Source organism: Arachis ipaensis, chromosome B05 (assembly GCF_000816755.2).
Source record: "Arachis ipaensis cultivar K30076 chromosome B05, Araip1.1, whole genome shotgun sequence".
In the NCBI taxonomy this organism is placed as follows: Eukaryota; Viridiplantae; Streptophyta; class Magnoliopsida; order Fabales; family Fabaceae; genus Arachis; species Arachis ipaensis.
Genome location: NC_029789.2, coordinates 130,039,352 through 130,045,291, shown reverse-complemented (window position 1 = coordinate 130,045,291; position 5,940 = coordinate 130,039,352). Strand labels below are relative to the sequence as shown.

General features: G+C 36.5%; 1 long non-coding RNA gene across 2 annotated transcripts; it reads left to right on the top strand.

Moving 5' to 3' along the window:
- Positions 4,041–5,695, top strand: LOC110262521. Of its 2 annotated transcripts, XR_002347159.1 has the most exons (3): positions 4,192–4,384; positions 5,198–5,254; positions 5,350–5,695. It is a non-coding gene; the product is annotated as an uncharacterized LOC110262521 (long non-coding RNA). The 2 variants fall into 2 exon arrangements; XR_002347158.1 differs by having other exon boundaries at positions 4,041–4,384; positions 5,198–5,695.

The following is a 5,940-nucleotide window of genomic DNA, read 5'->3' as shown; positions in this document are numbered from 1 at the left end:
GTAATGGTGACAGATCACTTTGCTCAAGTCCTTCTTGTACTCCTTTTCCTTTAAGCTTGAACCCTTGTACTTGTCTTTGTTCCTCATTAGCCTTCTTAGTCTCCTAGCAAAAAACACAAGTTCATCATCTGAAAAACCATCACTAGACTCACTCTCTTTTGATTCTATTTTTGACTTATGAGCTATTCCCTTTTTCTTTGAGTCGGGGTTTGTGTGTGTGGTTTCATAGGCAAGGAGTTTTCCTCTCAGCTCATCATAGGTTATGGGACTTAGGTTATTACTCTCGACTAGGACAGTGGCAATTGTTTCCTACTCCTTTGTGAGGCTTCTGAGGAGTTTTCTCACTAGGATTTGTTCTGAGTAGGTTGTACCCATAGTATCAAGGTTGTTGATTATGATTGAGAATCTCTCAAATACTTCATCAATGCTTTTTCCATCCTTCATATTAAACATCTCGTACTCTTTTCGCAGCATGTCAATCCTCGTTTCTTTGACCCGTTTAGTGCCTTTGTGTGTAACTTGGAGTTTCTCCCAGATTTCTTTGGTTGTTTTGCATCTAGACACCTTTCGGTACTCTTCAAAGCTGATAGCATATTGAAGAAGGTTGATGGCTTTAGCATTCAGCTCCACTTTCTTCTTGTCGTCGTCATTCCATTCAATTTCTTCTTTTGGAGTTACCACTTCATCAGCACTTGTCTTTGTTGTAATCTTGGGACCGCTCACAACAATCTTCTATGTGTTGTAATCAATGGATTGGATGAATATCCGCATCCTCTCTTTCCAGTAGGCATAGTTCTTCCCGTTGAAGAAGGGAGACCTGTTGTTTGACTGGCCTTCTGTTAGAGTGTAGGCAACTGTGGTTGTGCCCAAGTTGTTCGCCATTGGACCTTTGCTCCATGCTGTGAAGCTTGATTCTTGAGACATTGGCTCTAATTACCAATTGAAGGTTGTAGAAGGCTTAGAGAAGGGGGTTGAATCTATGGCCTTCTTTTACTTTAATAGAAATAAGCCTTTGCTTACAATCTTTTACTTAGGATCAGTTTGAACTGTGCAGCGAAAACTTTATGAGATAATTTGGTTTTGTCTCATAAATTGCAGAGAGACAAAATAGTGCAGAGAAGAAGAAAATGGCACCAGCATGTATCCTGGTTCAGTTGCCTTGTGTAATGCAACTTACATCAAGTCTTCACCACAACAGGGGTGGAATTTCCACTATAGTTAAAGTATTACATACACCAATTCCACAAGATTGACACAATCCTTTTCCTCTCAAGTTCTAACCTAACTTAACTTAGCTTAGCTCTGCTAATACCTAACTCTTCACTCTTAGTGCTTACCCAACTAAGAAAGGGGTACCTCAATGGTACAAGATACAAGACACAAGAAACAACCTAAAGAAATCTGAAATCACTCTAGGCTTTTCACTCAACTGTATCACTCAGCCTTTTAACACTCATTGGCTTTTTCTTGATCTTTCTCTTATGCCTTTTTCCACTCAAGAAATTACAAAAAGATATACATTAAAAATAAAAATTACAATCTGTAAAATATGAAGGAGATTGATGCTTCAACAACCTCTGTTGCTATACGATAAACCAGATTTACTTGACTCTGGTTGAGTTCCTCATTCTGGCGGAATGCTTCTTTAACTAGAAAGCACTGTCCAAGTTGATGAACTCTCCACAGAGAAAACTTCTCAGAACAAAATCTCAAATCCTGGTTCTCTCTCCTTACCTTCAGACTGAAGTGATTTTCCTATTTGTATGAGCTCTGGCTCAACACCTAGGGCTTACTTCACAAGGTCAGTTTCTTGAACCTATGGCTAGCCGAAGTCTTTCTTCTTCTTTCTTCCATCAGCCCCAAAAATCAGGGATTTTGAAGTCACAGACAAGTGATACAACTTCCTTGAAAACAGATTTTCAATAGATTTGATAAATCCAAGCCCTCAGATTTGTTTTGCCTCCAAGAAATAATTGTCGCCATTGATTCACAACATAGGTAAACAGCCACCACTTTCTTCAATTTTTTCCAAAATGGTATGTGTAGAAGGTAGGTTTCAATCAAGCTATCAACATGCATATAAGTGGAAACAATCTACCTTTATCTTCTGATCAAGCTAGAGGAGCCCTTTGCTTTTGCCTTCATTTATTTGACATTTTCTTCAAGAAGCTTCTTCCTCTTTTTTTCATTGTGTATTATCTGAAAGACAAAGCTTGCAATGAAGAACTCTCTTTTTCTTCTCTGTGTTATACCCAAAAGACATCTAGCATTCCAACTGTTGATTTCTTGCTTTTGAGAAACCACGTGGGTGATGTGAAAGAGATAAGAGAGAAAAGATAGAATTTTGGTTCAATGGTGGTGGAAAGATTCAGAAGCAATTGGGACTTGAAATACTTAGTTAGTAACTAAGTTGAATGAATAGATATGGATGTGGACCACCACTTTTGGGATTGGCTATTCTTGGGCCTATTTTCTTTTCCTCTTTATTGCTATATCCAAAACAATATAGATTGTCAGCTCAACAAGGCTTTCCTTTGTTTCAATTTGCATTAGGCTTGGTTGAGGATTTCATATACTTCAGCATATTTGATTTCTTTGTTTTGTTGGTTTGGACTGCTACATAATTATTTTGGGCCTACATCACTAAATGAAATAATTAAACCCAGTTAGATATTTAACCCAATAAATCAATGTTTATAATCATCATTAAATTAATTGTATTTTTAACTTAACAGTAATAATATACAGTAAATACGGAGGATAACAACAGTTAATTGGCAGCTGTTTATCAACTCGCCACAATTTAGCACGATAGCAGTGGTTATGGTAGCAGTTTGAACTTCTGCTACAAAAGGAACTAAGATAGCGGCGGTTAGCTTTCCTACTGCTGCAAATCAAACCAAGAAGAGAGCCAACGGCCTTAAGTGCCCCGTCACTCACTCGACCAGATGTCCAAAGCTCTGAATCACTCCCCCTCTCTAGCCCTAGCTAGGGCTGACAATGGGTAGGGTAGGGTAGGGTTTGGACTTACTCTTACCCTACCTGCGAGTTAAAAACTTTCTTAAAACTCTACCCTACCCTATCCGCGGGTTGAGAATCTCTCAACCCTAACCCTACCTGCATCCTAAAGTTCTAAACCCTACCTTACCCGCAAAAAAATAAAAAATTTTCAAGTAAATATGAAATTCAACCATTCTAAATTTCATACATATTAATAAAATAGAAAATAAAAAACTAAGTTCAAGTTAAAATTAAAAACAATAATAAAATCTTAAAGAAATTCAACATAAAATTACAAATAATATGATCATCAATTAGCTTAATGGTTATTTCAAGTTTTTATAAGAGAAAGATTATGAATTTAATAATCACTTTTTTCACTACATACATAACTTTTACATATATATTATATAATATATTAGGAGTGTGGGTAAGGTAGGATAGAGTACGGTATACCCTAAACCCGTACCCTATCCTACCCACAAGCAAATTTGCACTCTATCCTACCCTACCCAAAGGGGATTGAGTAGACAATCCTACCGAACGGGTTAGTCCCCGTTGGATACGTGCGTGTAGGGTATATATTGCCAGCCCTAGCCCTAGCTTCTCTTCGACCACCCACGCAGCGCCACCATCAATCATCACACCCCCCCGGAGCGTCTCCGTCAGAACCACAGAACCACCGCGAAAACCTTTTCTCTCTTTCTTTTCCCCTATCTCCTGCCTTCTCTGTCTCACTACCGGCTACCATCCAGTGCCGCCGCGACCATCTTCTTCCCCTCCTCACAACCCCGCACTGTGGCTCTCTAGCTCGCCCCTGCCTTCCTCATTCCCAGTCGCAGAATCAGAACAGAGCCGCTCTAGTTCCAGCGAGTTCAGAAGCAGCAGCGGCTAGTCACTGCCACTGCATCCCTTTCTCCTGAGTTCTTGCTCTGTCCTTTGACTCAGGTTCTCAGATCACATTTTCTTCTTTGTTTTAGTTAATTTAGGATTAGTTATATGTTGATTCTAGTGTTAATTTGATTTGGTTTAGAATTATTCTTGTATTTTAGATGACATTGCTTCATTTGAATGCCTAGATTCCTCCTTCGTTTGGATTAAATTGCCTCTATCTTGTAAGGAAGAGAAAGATCTTTCAAATTGCTCCTTGTTCTTCTCTGTTTAGTGTATAATATAGTGGGCAACTGGGCATGCACATTTACAAAATTTATTTTAGATTGCAGGTGATTCTGAGAAGTTGATAAATGTGTTATTTGAGCTTGCCAGATGCCATGCCCCCTCAACCATATTTCTTGATGAAATTGATGCAATCATTAGCCAACGCGGTGAAGCACGCAGTGAACATGAAGCAAGTAGACGACTAAGAACTGAACTACTCATACAGGTGATGCTTTATTCTTAAACTAAATATAATTTCATAATCACTAGCTTAATGATAATAACATAATTAGTATTGAAAACACTTTATATCTTAGCTGTCCTTGGATAAAATCAACTATGATAGAATTCGAAGTTATCGCATATATTGGACTTGTGCCTGCTGTTTTTGCAATGGCTACAAGCTTGAGGATGTACACAGCTTGTCAGCATCTTCAAGCTCAGAGAATATATATATATATATAAAATAAGATAAGAAGCTAAGCTATAGCTAGTATTAGTTTAGATTTTTACAATCTTCCAAACATTTTTTTTATGACAAGCTAAGTGAATGCCCCACTTTCTCATGTAGTTTTGAAGTTTTATATCAAATGTATCTAATAGAACTACCAACTTTGTAAGTGGAAGAAAAAAAATAAAAAGAAAATGGCTTGGTTTGTGGCTGAGAGCACATAATAAAAAAAAATTCAATATTGTCAGCTTTCAATTTAGAATCATTTCCTTGTCTGCCGCAGGGATTTTCTTCAAGAAGAAGCATTAATTCATTCATTCGCAGCTATTGGTCGTTATATATAACTTATAACTTATAAGCATATTAAATTGAATAAGAATGCATGCATAGTTAGGAGAAAAGCTTAGTTGGCACGTCTGACATACATGATACATACATGTTATTATATATATGATTTAATCTAAATAAAGTGCCAATTAATACCAATTCTCTGGCTTTTCTTACCATAGGTAATCTAATTACTGTTGTAGCTAATGCTTTGCTGCTTAGCATTGTAGTTTTTAAACCTGTATTTAATTTGTCATTCAGTTATTATGCTATTCATGCTGCTGAACTCTCCTCAGATGACACATTATTTTATTGTAAGTAAGAATTTAGCTATTGTGGGTAATCAAAAGGTTTCTGTAGCATTTTGATTTGGTATCGATTAGTATCATAACTATGTGTAAGTATGCTTGAAGTTACGGCTTGCATTGTGCTTGCTGTTTTTGCAATGGCTACAAGCCTCAGGATGTACACAGCTTGTCAGCATCTTCAAGCTCAGGCCAGGGCTCATGCAGCAGCAACAACTGGATTGCGTAGCCATACCGAATTATGGCTTCATGTGCCACCATCCATAGAGTTTGTTCTATATGAATTTTCCAAATATATGAAGAGATTACAAGCATAAAGGATTTTTCTATACACACTAAGTTTAATGGTAATAATTATACTTGATTCTTAAAGTTGAACTATACGCTATGAGTTCTTATTTTTTTATGTAGATTTCTTATGAAGAGAGAAGAATAGTAGTTGATTTTGATTTTATTTTTTTCTTTTTGTTTTACCATTTTATTTTTTCGCCTTTGTTTTACCATTTTTGTATTGCAAGAGCATTCAGGGGATATTATACACTTTTTTGTATTGTTCAATATTTTTTGAGTAAATAATTTATAAATAAGTATTTTTTAATATTTATATTTTCAATAAAACTTGAATATTTATATTTTCAATAAAACTTTTCACTAATAACAAGCTTATCACATACCCTTAAAAATTAGGACACATGTTAA